Source organism: Corvus moneduloides, chromosome 7 (assembly GCF_009650955.1).
Source record: "Corvus moneduloides isolate bCorMon1 chromosome 7, bCorMon1.pri, whole genome shotgun sequence".
In the NCBI taxonomy this organism is placed as follows: Eukaryota; Metazoa; Chordata; class Aves; order Passeriformes; family Corvidae; genus Corvus; species Corvus moneduloides.
In genome coordinates this window covers 24,191,550-24,207,544 of record NC_045482.1, presented here as the reverse complement: position 1 = coordinate 24,207,544, position 15,995 = coordinate 24,191,550, and positions in this window count along the sequence as shown.

Genomic DNA, 15,995 nt, shown 5'->3' with positions numbered 1-15,995 from the left:
TGGAAGCCCCAGGACACACTGCCTGCCAATCCCACCTGCAGTGGTGAAGAGACAGGTTTCCAAGAGAGACCCAACACCACTGAAATGCTTTTGTCTTGCTTACAGAGAAGGAAGGGAAGGAAATACACTTGTCAAGTAGGAAATGGTTGTAGGAACAACATCCTGACTCCATTCTTTTTTAGAGGGACTGGATGCACAAAACAGGTTTTGCTGGAGTTTTCATCTTGCCTCTCCAGGGAAGACGTCAGTGATTTGCAGTTTGCTCCAAGTGTTCACCCTGACACAGTGCTCTGTGCTTACCACCAAGGTACACCTCCTGTCCCTGGGCTCTGGAGAGCAGGGTCAGATGCTGTTTCAGGAACACAGGGGCATGTGTGCACGCTTGTTAGTTTGTTTGTTTGTTTGTCATCGGGATGTTGTGAAGGCTGCTTGGTTTGTTTGTTTGTTTCTTAAATCTCCCAGGGGAAGTTTCTGGCAGAAAGCACTCCTGAGCAAGCTTGGATCAGGGTGTGCTTTGGCTGGGAACTGAGGAGATCTGCGTATGAAGAAACAAGAGGTGAAGAGGAGACGTATGAGGCCAGAGGGCTAAGGATTTGGCTTTGCTATGTAATCTGCTCATCAGGCAGGGACAAAAACAATTAGAAAATCAGAAACAAGCTTTGCCCACAACACAGCTCAAACATCAGCAAAAGCCATTGAAAATCTTTTCATTTCAATTTTTTGCCACTATTGGGCCTCCTTGTGTGTTTTATGTGACAGGGGCTACTTTGATTCCTACTGAGATCAGTGGGAAGCAGCCTACTTTAGGCTGGAACACTGTGAATCCCCTGCTTTGTGAGAGATTGAGAGATCTTAATGCAGTCTAATGTCTCAGAGATCTTGGACATGGCTTTTTCTTGGAGCTGCATCCAAGGCAATTAAAATTCCCTACAGGATCACCTGTCAGCCAGCCTTATCTTTGCCACTTGTTGGACCATTTCTTCAGGGACTTTCCCCTAAAAGATACCCACAGAGCTCAGAAATACGCCTGATGGAGAAATCTTCAGACAGAAGGAAGAGCCAGAGGGCTGGCTTACACTGTCACAACAGCCAGAGAAGCATGCTCTGCAGCTGCTGAGCTATCACAAAGCCATAGGAGCTGTGGTGAGCTGCAGTTTTCATGTAGGCTGGGTCTGCAAGCCACCTCAGCTTGCCATGTCATTGGTTTCAGAGTAGCTAGACATGTGGAAAATAGAGCTACCTTTCCTGTTCACTCTTTCCCTTGGGATGAACAAATATTGCACAGATCACTACAAAGAAATCTTTCTAACGAGATGCCAGGTCCCATCTGCTCTGGGAGAAATCACACTCCTGCATTCAAAAAATGCTGATGGAAGTAACAGATGATGTACTAATGATCCTTGGGGCTTTTAGACAGGTTTACTTAGGAAACCAGGCATGTGAGATCACATTGTCTTTTAGTCTGCCAGTACATTTGTCTGGGTCCTTCCTAATAGCTTTTTAACTCACAGGTCAGTTTTAAGAAAATATAACAGAGGAGTATAAGTCTCCGAAATAGAAACTTTCTCTGACTTCTATGAAAATGACTGACCAAGTGGGAAAAAAAAGAGAGAAGTGTAGGTCTAATAAAAACACCTACTGCTGCACGAGCTCAACCCTTTACAAGGCTTCAGAGAATCCTCAGAAATGCTCACCTTAAAATTGCATTAGAAACAAAGCTTCCTCAGTTTTCCCATTCACACAATTATTTAGGACAACTTTAGGCTTCAGGTTTTCCATAAATGGGTGTCCTTGTCCTCTTTATCGTACTGTTTGGGTCAGGACAAAGATGTCCTGACACAAGCACACACGTATGCTCGTTGGTATTGATTGTGCTCTGGATGGTGAGGAAGGATGCACAGGAATTGAGTGGAAGCTGCAAACCCCAGTGCCCAAGGGATCAGCATGGTGTTGATTTCTGCAGCTGGTGCTAACACAGAAATACTAAAGCACAACTCCCCCGGTAGCACCTGGCACCAGCACGTGCCTGGGGAGGTACCAGAGCACTGATGCCAAACAAAATTCTTTGCTTGTTTTTAAAAATGCCTCAATCCCTTCCCCTTCCCAACACTCCTCTTTTCACTGGTCACATCACTGGTTTGGAGGACAGGTGTCTGCAGTTTTCCCTCCCAAGGCTGATGCAAGAGGATACCCACCAGAGGTAGTGCGTAGCTGTATCCAGTAAGGATTGATCTCCTCGTCCCACCTGCTGCATCTCATCACACACCCGATACTCTTCATGTATTAACGTCTGGAATGCCACCTCTGCTACTTTATCCTCGGCTTCCTTGCCCAGCTATGCCAGGCGCAAAAAGCCTTTTCGTTCCCTGATCTCCATCTGGACCTGGCACAAATATGTGTAAAGAGAGGGGATGATGGTGAGATATTTGTTTTCTTTTTCCTTTTCTTTGTTTTTTTTTGTATCATTGAAAGATTACAGTGGTGAAAGAAACTCGGTGTGTGCTGTGAGTGGTAAAGTGTAGGGTAGGCTGTGAACAGACGGCAAGTTGTGTTCACCGTCCCTGGCCAGCTGGGAATTGCACATCTCCTATCATATTTATTGGTTACACATATTCTGTCACCTCCCCCTCCTATTTACCCATTGTCCAGCTGCTGTCTCTCATCTTTTGCATCTCTGGGACATGGAGATCCAATTAAGATGATTATAGCCATGTATGAGTCTTCAGCTGCCTCCTAACATATATATTTGTAATAGTATGTACAGACACATTTCCATTCAAAAGCATTGTCAAACTTGACTTCATATGTTATTATACATAAGCAGAAAGTCAGAGATCTACCCAAGATTCAGCAGTCCAAGGAAAATGGATTTAAGGAACTGTAAAGTACAGATTCACACCATTAGCAGTGATGTACCCTGAGATATTCTGTGCCCATCCAGGGCGTCTGATGATGAATGGATCAGCCTACAGATCCATTTCAGAAAACCCTCTGAACCTTTGTTGAAGTATTCTTACAACATTATACATCAAAATCAGTTAAGCAAATTCCTAGAGCAACACAAGAAAAATACTCAGCCTCTTATGAAAACTATAAATAAAGTAGAAAAGCATATTGCATATTATTTCCCTTAGGCCCAAACAATTAACAAAATGGGGAACATTTTATGACTGTTTGCATTTGAAAAATCGATTACATGAGTGTAATATATTCTTGATGATATCTTGTAAACATTTTTTGTCTGAAAAATTTTTTTTAAACTCTAGTTTCCTTTAATAACAGCGGTAACAGTGGCATTCCATTTTATTGCTGAAAATTCCCTAAGTTCCCTATGTTCCTGTGAATTTTGTTTCTAGAGAACCTTATACCTTTCTTTGCTTCCTTGCATGTTATATCCTCACTGCACAGGTAGTTCAGAAGTTGTGTCAATTTTAACCTACTTTCTCTATTCCATTTCTACAGAAAAGAAAAAATCCTGGACGTGGGTTTGGAGGTGCTTTGAACCTGGACAGACTTAGCTGGCTGAGATATTCATGAGGGCTTTGAAGCGACCGATCTGACAAAATCACAAGGGTGCTGATAGTCCTCTCATCCATGTTTTCCCACAGTTGTTCCCACAAAATTCTTCCGAAATGAACACAAGAGATGGGGAAAAATCATAGCAAAGAAGCTGGTAGGAATTCACCTGCCAACATAGTTATAAAGAAGTAGGAGTGATATGAGCTGCATCTTTCACTGTGATCAACATACCACCTAAAGCTGGAAGACTTTCCCCAAGGCAGCCAGTCTTCTGGCATACCCAAGTCCCCTTACGGCCAAGAAATGTAGACTGAACCTCTGAGGGCTGAGGAGCAAGACAGTTTCACAGGATGTCTGCAGTCAGGAGATGGTAATAGCTGTCCAAGCAGGTATTCCACTCCACAGCTGGGAAAAAACTGAACAGAGTGTGATGCTGGATCCAGGGCAATCCAGAGATATCTGGTTTAAAATATACAGAGGTATTTATCTCTGGCTGTCTTCACAGCAAGATTTCACATCACCAGTATAACCCAAGGACAGGTGATGCTAAACCTCCACCACTTCAAATGCCACTGCTTGTAATACATGCAAGAATCAAAGCAAGTGACCTTTTAACAGCCACTGGAGCAGCTCAGCCTGGATGTGTCTGAGCATTCAGGAACCATATGAGCATCCATAGGAAAGATCCAGCAGCAGAAAGCTGTTTAAGAAAAGTGCAGAGATGAAAAATGCTCAGGCACAATGCAATCCGAAGGAAGAGTACCTGGAGGAAGAGACAAGCACTCTTCTTCCACACTACTGAAGTGCACAAGTCCCTCAGCCTAGACCCAGGTTATTTTTGCAAGCTCACTTCGGACATTGTGTGAGCACAAGGAGGACAGTCAGCATTTGGCCATACATGAGCATACCCTGGAAATTCAGCTGTAAAGGAGCAGCCCGAAGTTATCTGTGTCTGTGCTGCTTTTGCTGTGTGCAGAGAGCCTGCTCACTGTATCCCTGCAGCTTCCTCTATCCATCCTGGAAGAGGTGGAGGAGAAGGGGGAGATGTTTGTTTCTCCCAGTCGTGCTTTGGAAGCTGTATTGTGCCCATGCACAGCACTCCCCTCCCCCTCTGCCAGCCCCTCCCCAGGGTTGCTCCTGGTGGCCACAATAAGAGGTTAGTCAGCCTATTTCAATTAGTGGCAAACCGTGTGGCGTGACTCCAGGGCCTCCATATGTTCATAAATATATGCAACCACACTTTCCTTGACGCATTCCTCATTCCAGGGAAAGGCCACATCTCCACAGCTTGCTGGCACAAGTCACACAGGCAACTGCAGAAGAGATGGGATAATAAATACGCACTCGCATATATACACATACATATACGTAGGAAAACTTGGCACCCTCCCACCCTCTCCCGTGTTGACTGCCACATGGTCCCCATCAATTTTTGTCAGAGCCAGCAAGCCAGCCAACTGCTCGCAGATGCTGACAAGGCAATTTCAACAGCTGAGGGACCTCTCTGCTTTCCTCCTCCAACACGTAGCATTTCGGTTGGCTTTTTTTTTCTTTAAAGTCATCTGCTCCTGAGAGACATTTCCCAGCCCATGGCATTGCCATCTTCCTGGGTGCTCCTTGACTAGAGTGCCCCTCTCTGCATCTGAGGGTCAGCAGATTCCACTTCACCCTGTGTGGAGATGAGGTCTGAAAGCAAAGAGATCATCAGAATGTGCTATCTCCAGTATCTCAAGTATCCCCAGAGGACAGTGAAGATCTCCCAATCCAGTTGCTGCCATTTCTCCCAACATTGGCTGCAGGAGTGCAGATTCTGTCTATTCCTCCTCCCTGAACACAGTTGCTACCTTCAAGGGGGTTAGAGGGTTAAGGACACATCTCAGAGTCCAAGAGGTCCTCTTGTAAGGAGCCTGTCCTTCCATGTCATGTTTTCAGGGCTTTGTGCAGGTGACTGGGAGTTTGTGTCTAGAGTCAAAGTCAGGCCAGAATTAATGAAGACCTCCAAAGCGATATTTGACAAATTTCAACAAGTTTGTTAATACTTAATGACACAACACACACTAGCAATGGCTCCTAGGCTTAGGTAAAGGGCAGGAACTGTGCTCAAGAGAAAGGGACACAGAAGTACTTGGGGGAGGAAACAGAAAGCAGTGGTGCCAGAACGAGGCTTTCCATCTCAGCGAAATCCTGGTCCCACTGAAGCACTGGCAAAATCTCTCATGGTTGCTCACTTCAGCCCTATTCTGGGTGAAGCTCCAGAATGTCAGTCTGATGTCATGTAGGCTGCCATTTGCAGTCCCATGAGAAGAGATATTTTGTGTCCAGGGCCTGAAGGTTCTCACTCATCACCTGTGGAAATCCCTCATATCTAACTGTTCTTGCCCAGCTCAGTCCTGCCCCAGGTCAGGAGAAGGGTCTGTCTTTGAAATGAGATTCAACACAGGGATAAATCCCCTGGTCAGGCAGTGTCATCCACCCAGCTCTTCTCAACACAGCTGTGGGGCTGCATTTTGAAGGCAGGAACACGCTGCTTTCTCAGATGCCCAGAAACATCTGTGCAGACAGTGAGACCAACAGGCACACAGTGGGATGGGAAACAGAGGGAGAGCAGCACTGGGGGGACTGGGAAATGACTGAAGTGAACCGTTTCAGAAAGCAAAGTCCAGCAAGTCTTTACAGCTGGGGTGCACACACAGGTCTGGCAAAACTATCCAACTAGTACAGGAGCACTCCTCTTCCTCCACCCCAGCCTTGTGTCTGTAATGGACAGCACAACTGAAACCTCTCTCTCATTGCTTACTGTCGGGGCATGTCAGCCCTTGCCATGCAGTCAAAGAAACCACACTGCTCAAGCAGACACATTTTTCAGAGCTGGAGGCAGCTGAATCGAGGAGATGCTTGAGAAAATAATGAAGTTCAGTGGGCAGCTCGAGCCTACATGGGGTCATGGATAGAGTCAGGGCAGTTAGGAGGAAGTACTCTGACCACAAGCACACACTGCCTGTCACATCCACCGAAAGATGCATCTTCTGACATGAACAGGGATGTTATTAGCTGTTCAGACCCTGAAAACCATCCAAAGTTGACAAACCTTTTCCAAACCACTATCCTGGGCACAAGATGCATCATCGGAGGATTTCCCTATATCTATATTATCATGCTGCTCAATTCTATGCATTATGGTATTTCTATCCCTCTCTCAGAAACCCCGGGTGTTGATCACAAGTGATGACAGCAGAAGGGGCAAGGATAACCATCAACTTGGAGCTTGAGACTACAATCTTTGGGAATTGGGCTAGGCAGCCTGGCCTCACAGAGCAAAATATCACCATTTGCAAGGATGCACAAAGTGAAAGATGCTAAGGTGCTGGGATGAGCTGAGGCATTGTGAACCCTTGCAACACTGCATTTGGTTCAGTGCTCTGTCTGGGACTAGGATGGCATGTAGAAACCTGTCCATGGCAGGGAGAGGGACTACAACTGGAAAAGGAGCTGAAGAGTGAAAGCTGTGAAGACTGTCAATCCACAGGACTTTGGCAGCTTCCCCAAGCTCTCTGATGGACTGCCCACCACAACTACAGCTGTCTCATCAAGCCAAAATCAGGTGTATCTGCTGTGATTTGAGATGGATGAGCAGGGCAGAGGAATCTAACAGGAATCTGTCTCAGAGACTCCTGGCAAGTGACCATGGGAAGTACTGTTTCATCTTGCAGCTGGCAATGAGATCCGTGCTAGAAGAAACTTATTGCTCCTACCACAGTTCAAGATTTCCAGTCCTCTTCCTGAGCATGGATTCTGCACTGGAAATGAAAGAGAGAGATCCCAAATTAACCCAAAGAGTCTTTCCAAGGATGATAAAATGATGCTACAACATGGAACCTCTCCCCTGTGTCTCACTCTTGAGATGTTCTTTCTCATTCCTGCCTGCACATCTGGGAAGATCAGAAAAATATCACAGGAAACTAGAGGAAGTTTTAGAGAAAGCACAAGTGTTTTCAGATTCAAATGTGAAGGGAACTGTGTAGGGAATGTGTAGGGAACTGTGTAGGGAACTGTGTCCCATATTTCCAGATGACCAGTGACTTCAAGAGCTCACTGCTGCCTCAATGCCTGGGCTGAATCCCCATTGCTGCTCTGCAGGTTAACAGCAGAGACACATGGTCCAAGAAAGCATGGATGTGGGAATTTTACTTCTATTGGTCCAAGTCTTTCTCCAATCAGAAATACTTGCATCCTTCTGGATCACAGCGGACAGCAACAAATATCATCTGCAGGAAGGCAGGCAAAACAGAAGGAATAATTTGATTTGTCAACTTTGCCAAACTGATCTAAGGCTAATTGTTCCTACATCTGCCTAGGTCAGAGCTAAACTTCATCATCAGTTTGAAGTCTTACTGTCCATGCCCGGGTCGCTGGAGCTGTCTGGAGAACATGGAGGGGCATGCAGACAGTTGGAAAGATATCCAAGCAGAGCTCAGGGAGAGATCTTGAGTTTCACTGTTGGTTGGATAAAATGAGCTGATTTTGCCAGTTGTCAGGCAGCAATCACAGGACTGAGGAACGACAGAATAAACCAAGTTGCTTCTGCAGCCAAATTCCATGACACCTCCACAAAGTTGACTTACACCATCCATCATGACATCTGCTGATGTCCACGGGAAGGGGAGAGGATGTAGCTCTCTGTCCCACCCTGGTTTATTTTTACAGCTGGAAAAAGGAGGTGGTGAACCTGGACAAGAGGGTTGGAGACTTTTCTAAGACAGCTCATAGAATCTGTGAAATGAGAGCCAGGACTTAGAAGGCCCCAGATCCCCTGATCTGCAGCTTCAAATGTGTCACTGGCACTGAACCCAGAAGGGCCATATTCCCCAGAAAGGAATTTCCCTGGTTCTGCCCACGCAGACAAATAAAATCTCCCAGCTAAGTACCTGTCTCTGGTGCAGAAAGTTGAAATAGATGCTTAGAACTCAGAAGCATCTCCAGCCATCCTGGAGGCCACAGCTTCAGGGGGTAAAGGCAGGACACTGGAACAGAGAGACCTATGACATGCAAAGCTTTTGCCTTCACTGACACAAGACTTTTGGAAAATACCCAACCAAGCAAAGACGATTGAGCTGATTTACATCAGATGAAGATGGGTCTCTTGAAAATCAGTTCCAGGTGAGCTGTGTGGAGCTGCCCAGAAGCTGTTCGCCAGTTTCTCTCTCTCTCCCCATTCCCGGTTGCCAAAATACATTGAAGTGAAGATTCACAGGCAGCACAGAATGGTTCCCTCAGGAGGAGTCATTCCACACATGCCTTCCCAATAAGCAGAGTGGCAATGTTTAGAAACCAAATTGGTCATCACTGGCAATTGTAGAAACAGACAAAAATAGCAGAAAAAAAATTTCACAATTTCCTGCATATTTTCCCTGATTGTTCCACAAAAAATGTTGGGTTATCCAAAAGAGAAGAATGGCTTAAACAAGCAAAACATCAGTAATCACCTGCTTTGCTAAGTGTTTGTAAATAACATAAACTGTTTTTCTTAGCCAAATGTCATTCCTTTCCACAACCATCACCCCCTTCTCCCAGTTACTCACTGTGACTAATGGGAGGGGAAAGAGATTGTTGTCCTTTTTTCTCCCCAGTGGATTTTAATTGAAAAACTTTCATTTTAGTTGGAACGCACTCCCCTCGCCTGCTCTTTGCCCCCCAGGATGGGTGACACCATCCTGTCTGTGGCACTAAATCCTTTGGCTTTGTTCACTTAAACATTCAGCAGTAGAAGATAGTATCTAAGTCCCCACTGGCAAAGTGGGAGTGGTGAGAGAAGACCTCTAAGTTTATAACACTTCTCCAAGATGGCCAAGGTTCCTCAGCATGTCCTTCATCAAATTCTCAGTTCTGCTAATTAAGCTATCAATTTCGTGTTGGAGGGGTGTCATTGGTTAGCAAAGCATAGTCCCAGAAGTGATGTTCTTGCAAAGGGGTGCTTACAGCTCCTCTATGACCTGACAGAACCTATCAGCTGGCCAGTTTGAATATGGACAATTTTTAAGCCACTTAAAATTGTGACCGCCTCTGTGGTCCACACTTAAGAATAGACAAACCCCGGGCAGAGCTCTCTCTCGTTTCCGGTGCTGGGACAGGTGGCTGTGGGCCCCGTGCGGGGGCCGGCGTGGCCCGTGCCCAGGCCCTGCTCAGGCCAGGCCGGGCCAGGGCACAGCCATCCTGGAGCCGATGGGCCCTGTTCCACCCGCGGCGCCCCCAGGGCCCTGCTCTGTGCAGATGGAGCGGCCCGGCTCTCCCTCTCCAGTGTGGCCAAGATTCAGCAGAAAGCTGCCCACCGCTGCCCGGCAAAGATCATGTGACCAACAGCGATAAGCGACATTCCAGCTGCAAGGCCTGGGTGAGATTAACCCTTTTAGTGCTGTGAAGAGCTGAAAACCTGAGGGAGAAGAAAGAGGAGATGCTTAAAGCTGAAATTCTGTTGCAAAGCTATGATGTATCAGAGTACCCATTGTAATTTCATGAAGGCATGGGGGGGTGGAGCGTTCAACTTGTACTTGTGAGCAAAAGCACCTGCACTGAGATAGGCAGATGCTGAAGCAGCTGTAATCTGATGAGAAGTTTGAACAGGGAGAGATGGAACTTACTTAATGTGGACTCTTACTCCACATGGAAAGGGGAAGACCTCTGTTCCTAGAGATGCTCCCAGAGATAGTCCTAGAGATGAAGATGAGGAGGACCCTTTGCTCCCAGGGAAGGAGAAGGGCCTCTGTTCTTAGAGATGAAACGCTCCCAGAGATGGGTGAAGAGAACTTTTGTTTCTGAATGGCTCAACCTTAAAATTGCACCCCAGTAATTCAAGATTGGACCCTTGAAAGCTGTTGTGGGAAAAGCTGCAAGTCGGGGAAGGGACTCACATGTGAGCAGAGAACCAAGCCGGGTGGCTGTCTCATTGTGATAATGTTTTCATAGCATGGGCAAGAGAGACTCCTCTTCCTAAATGAACTGAACAAGGCTATTACGGAAGTGGTAAACAGACTGAACATCTCAAGGGTTGTCTTTTTACATTGTCAGTGGGAGAAGGGAGAAAGGTGGGGGGCAGGAGAAGAGTTCTGAAGGTGTGGTATGATTTTTTTTTTCCCCCTCTTTCTTCTTTTAGGTCTGTTAATAAACTTCTTTATATTCTTTCAAGTTTTATGCCTGCTTTGCTTTTCTCCTAATTCTTATCTTACAGAAGGTAAACAGTAATGAGTATTTTGGACCAAACCACTACAAGGGGACAACTGTTTATGTTTTTTGGGGTTTTTTTCTGGGCTGTAGATCTTGCCAGTAGAGTCTTCAGAATAAGAAAAGAAAAACCCTCTGACTCGCTGCCCAGAAACTCAATCCCAAAAGCCTCCTCCCAACCTCTGTTTACAAAATTATAAGCTTTCTTTGTCCTAACCATTTTCCTGTTACAATAATATTCTTCATTTTCTATCTGATTTTTTTTTTGGTGCATGGAAAATATGATTTCATTGTGAAAGGATTTCTTATGAATCAATATAGCAAAGAGAACACAGAGATGTTTGCAGTAAACCACTCTCAAAGTAGAGACTCATAGAAAATGAGTTACAAGAAAATGTAGATAATCCCAAGACATTTCCAGATGGAAGGAGGTTATATTTTCCATACAGTGTATCTGGTTTTTGTGTCACAAAACATGCTGGTATTTATTTAATGTATTTTTTCTTTGTACCGTGGAGTTATGATTATATGAAATGAGTTTCCAAAAATGACAAACATTGGCCTGGTTTAGGTAACAAATGGAGAATTGAGATACTGAGTTCAAACCAGTGAAGCCTCAGGCCCCATGGAAGTTAAGAGCCAAGTCCAGCAGCAGAATGTTGACTTCCATCCCCCGAGATTCCCTCCACTGCTGGGACAGTAATGACAAGGGGAGAGGTCCAATTTTCCAGTGCTTTGCAGTTTTTTCACCCACTTCCCTGTGGCTAGTAGAGATGATATTTGGAGGTAGGCTGGCTTCTCCCCTTCTGTGAAGTGCACTGTGTCATCACCATCTCTTTGGAGAAGGCTTGGCAGAACTGAATGCCTGGCAACTTGAGGAAGCCACTGGATTGGTGACTTCTTAGAAGCAGTGGACCGAGATCAGCCTGTCTGAGCCACGCATCAAACTGGGTGTTAGGTACCAAGCTATTCTCCTAAAGGAGACACATCTGAGAGCCATTTAGAGAGGGAATCATTGTGGCTGAGGGAGACTGAGTCACATCCTCCCAGTGGTTCACCCATGCAGGGACCTAAAACTTAGATAGGTAAATAAGGGAGCTACATCCCCCTTCCAAAAACTCCCTGAGACCTGAAAATCTGGTGAAAAATCATGGAACCATGGTTCATCAGCTGCTGGAGTATAGCATCCTGCAAGGCAACTGAGAAACCTGTGACTGTAGTAGATACAACCCAGACATGCAACCAAACAAGCAGCCTATGAAGAAACAGAAGTAAAACCAGACCTCTTTAAACTGAGTCTAGCTGTGGGCAGACCGTATAGGAAAGCTCCTGTGCAGACAGATGGGGGTAAAATGTTCTATAAAGGGGAGAGAGATCGTGAATTTTAAAAACTGGTGAGGAAGGTCATTGTGGTGTTCACATAAACAAAGCAGTGTGGGTCTAGGCTGCCTATGGCAGTTACCCATCTCCAGCCAGGTTGGAAGGTGGCTGGGTGCTGGCCCAAGAAGCTACGTGCACTCTTGCTGGTGTTTTCTGCCTCATTGTACTTAAATTTCTGGCTCCAGAAATTTTCCAACAGACCAGTGCAGCTCTGCTGGTCATGTCTCATGTTATTTAGATAAAGTACCAAGAAAAAGAGCTGGGGTCACATGAGCCAGCTAGACTGGAGGATGAGGAGGGTGGCAAAAAAGATGGTTTCAGGGAGTAGTTGATAATAGCAAAGCTCCCCTCCTTTATTATTAAGTTAATGCTACATTCACGACAAACCTGTTGCTGGCTGTTCACAGTTTTGCTGAACTGGAGAAGGACTACCAATAATACATATATATGCTCCACAGATAGACAGAACTGAGCAAAGGAGGAGCTGGATCTTCATTACAGCCCCTGGCTGTTCCCCTGCTCAGAATTCCTAATCCTAATTGCACTGACAGGGGGTGGGACCCAGACCTGGTGGTTATAAGATTTTCATGCTCAACAAAAGGTCCTGAGAGCATGACCAGGTCCTGAGCTCCTGCAGGTCACTGAGCAATGGAGGAGCGCACCCTTTTCCCTGAGGTTGTGGACAATTGTCTTTGCCTTTTCCAATGGCTGGGGCTGCAGTCTGAGGCTGCCAGAGCTCTATGTGACCAGCTGCCTGCTTTTTGTTTGTTTGTTTGTTCTTCTTTCTTTTCTTTTCTTTTCTTTTTTCCCCTCTTCTTTTTTTTTTTTTTTTTTTTTTTTACCAGGAAAATCCAGAACTCTGGCTATTCCAGCCCTCCCCTGCCCTCAAAGACCTGACTTTTTTTTCTAGTGTGTCAAGTACACCGATCTATAAGAGGAGCAGCACCAAGCCTGGAAAGCTGGCCCCGGGCCGGAAGAAATGCCTACAGGAGAGGAAGTGTTTGTCACATACACACGCACACACACAGAGCTCCATTAGCCAAGCTGTTTGCACTCATCTTTGGATTGCTGCTCCCTTCTCCTGCTTCCAGCAATCCCATCGGTGGGGACCGGCCGCCCTCTAGTGGTGTGAACCCACAGCGCTGGCAGGGAGGCGCAGGGAAGGCGCCTACATTCCGAGCACAGCACCTTCTACGTGCATGGGTTCCGTCTCTGAATTATAAAAAGTCCCACAGAACTAGAGAAACAAAAAAGGGTGGGAGAGCATCTGGGGAGACCAGAGGAAAGCAGCCACAAAAGCTCAGATTTCCAGCATCAGCCTGGGACTTGCGTAACCAAACCATCTCCACCACAGATGTTGTGGAGGACTAGCGGCTCTGAGAGGACATTTGGTTAAATGTTGAAGGTTGAGAGAGAGAGCAGAAATGGGACAGCAGGATGCTGACCTCGGAGGGGGCTTGTAAGCCCAGGAGGATTATGTTTAGGGTCCCTGAATTCACAGCCCATGCTCCATACAGTCATTTTTCCTTCCCTCATGCAGCAGTTTCTGATTTGTCTAAAGAGAGGGTGTCCCCCTAGCTCTCAGCAGTGTGAAGAGGAGGGAAGCCAGGAATGAGCACCAGAGCTCTGAAAAACCTCACAGCCAAGCATTTTCTCCTGTCTGGAAGGTATTTAGGATCTCCCTCTGAGAGGGGCTGAGCCTGAGCTGGGGGTCCTTGGGAATGAAGGACAGCCATTGCTTGGCTGAGGGAGCGAGCAGCCTGACAGGGCAAGGCTGAGGTTTCTCTCACATGGAAGTGTGAGCTATAAAGACATGTGAAAACCTATCTCCACTGCTATCCATATCAAAGATTTCAAGGAGCCTGATTTAAAATAGGACCTTGGCACAGGTTCCTGCTTCTCCTCACGTCTTACTGAGCGGCACTCTGCCAAAATGTCATCTTGGCTGCTCCACACGTCCCAGACATCCCAGGCATGTCCTACAAACCTTTCCGGTGCTCCCGGGGAGATTGCTGCCTCCACAAACAGCCTTTTCTCACAGCTGTGGAGGGTCCCAGTGGCCCCTGAGCACCATTTCCCCAGCTGAGGAGCAAGAGGAGCGTCTTCCCTGAAGTGCCAGAAACAAGGGCTGGGAACATACATTAAAAGGTCTTTAAAAACACCATTAAGCAAATTGTGCACAGGGACTCACTTTTTCCCTCCCACCCTGAGTGAGCACAAGTGAGACGTCTCCTAGGGACCCCCCAAAGTACCACAGTAAAACCCTGGAAGGACCATAGAGACCCCCTTCATGTCCTGAGATCAATCCAAGCTGTCTCAAAGGGAGAATAACCATAACGATTTTCTCCCATTCCACCCAGGCTTTCCTCCTTGTTTTTGCCCTTTTCAACCAAGTGCACTTGCAAAATCCAAGGCCAGAGAGGGAGCCCACAAGAGCAGAAGCCTTTCAAGATTACCCTGAAGCTAGTGGGTGAGTGTTTTCCCACTGCTCTCCCAGCTGGAGGAACAGGCAAGATTGATTCAACAAAGCTACCCAGCAGCACTGGAAAAACTGAGATCTCAGCAAAGCCAAGGGCATTTGCTAAGCATCTCCTATTAGGAGAGTGCTCTCACACAGCCGCCCCACAGACAGCCAAGACAACGAGGTGCCTCAGCAATAAACCACTTTTCTATCCCCCCCCGCCCCCAGCCCTCTCGAGTGAGCACAGTGCATCCCAGTAGAGCTGCGCTGTGCCAGGGCCGAGGTCGCTGCTGCACTCTGCTTTGATTCAACACAATCTCCCCTCCCACATGCTGTTTTCATTAGAGCCTGGATCTTCTGGCAAGGGCACTATGCAGAGTCATGAGAAGCTGCTCACTGGTGGCTTGTTTTATCCAGTTGTTAGAGGCTTAAAACAATGAGCTTGCAAATATTTCATTCCTCCCCCGCACTCTTGCTTGCTTGCTTCTTACTTCCTCTCTTTCTTTTCCTTCTCTCTCTCTCTTTTTTTTTTTTTTTTTTTTTTTTTTTTTGAGGAGAGAGAGGAGAGGTACATAGGAGATAGCACTGAATCTTGGGATCAGGAGGGATGAGGGAAAAGAGATCAGAAAGGTCTTTCTTACCTGTTGTGAATACACATGCATGTGAGCACACTTGTGTGTGTTTCACACTTGCCCTCTCAGAGCGCTCTCCCAGCTGTCCAGCACCATCACAAAGTGCACACGTTTGTTGCCCTGACACAGGCAGGAAAGCTCAGAGCAGAACCCCTTGTCACCACCACTAGAAAGAAATCCCATGCTAAAGGCACACAGCTGTCACAGTGTCATCAGGACAGAGGCACATTCCTCTGTGCTTTCACTCTAGCAGGCCCAGATGTGGGGAGGAGGGGAGTCTGGAATCCAAAAGGATAGCCCCCATTTTGGGACTAAACACTCTCTTCCCTGCCTTCAACTGGGAAATTTCTGCTGGGACCAGCTGTCATTAATGCTGACATGTTGATGCCCCAAGCCCCAGGTGATGTGATGTGTGACGAAGGCTTGTGTTTGACTGGAAATGAACTTCATGCCTGTTTCTGCCTGAGCTCTATGTCAAGATGGGGGGGTTAAAGCAATGAAACAGGGCAAATTTGGGGTGGCAGCCAAGAGGCAAGAGGGTGTGACCATCAAGGCATGAAGAGGCAGAGGACAGTTCCAAGAACATGTGGGTACAGCCAGCTAGAGGCCGTCAGTGAGGTAGTTTGAAGAAGACACGAAGCAGAGCATGAGTGAGGTGATAAATGAAGAACAACTGAGCATGTTAGAAAAAACCCCTTGCCCTGTGCTGGGGCACAGAGGTTGTGAACAAGTTGCTTCACATCCCTTCATGACTCACATTGCTTTCTTTAGCCTGGCTGTAGCATGTT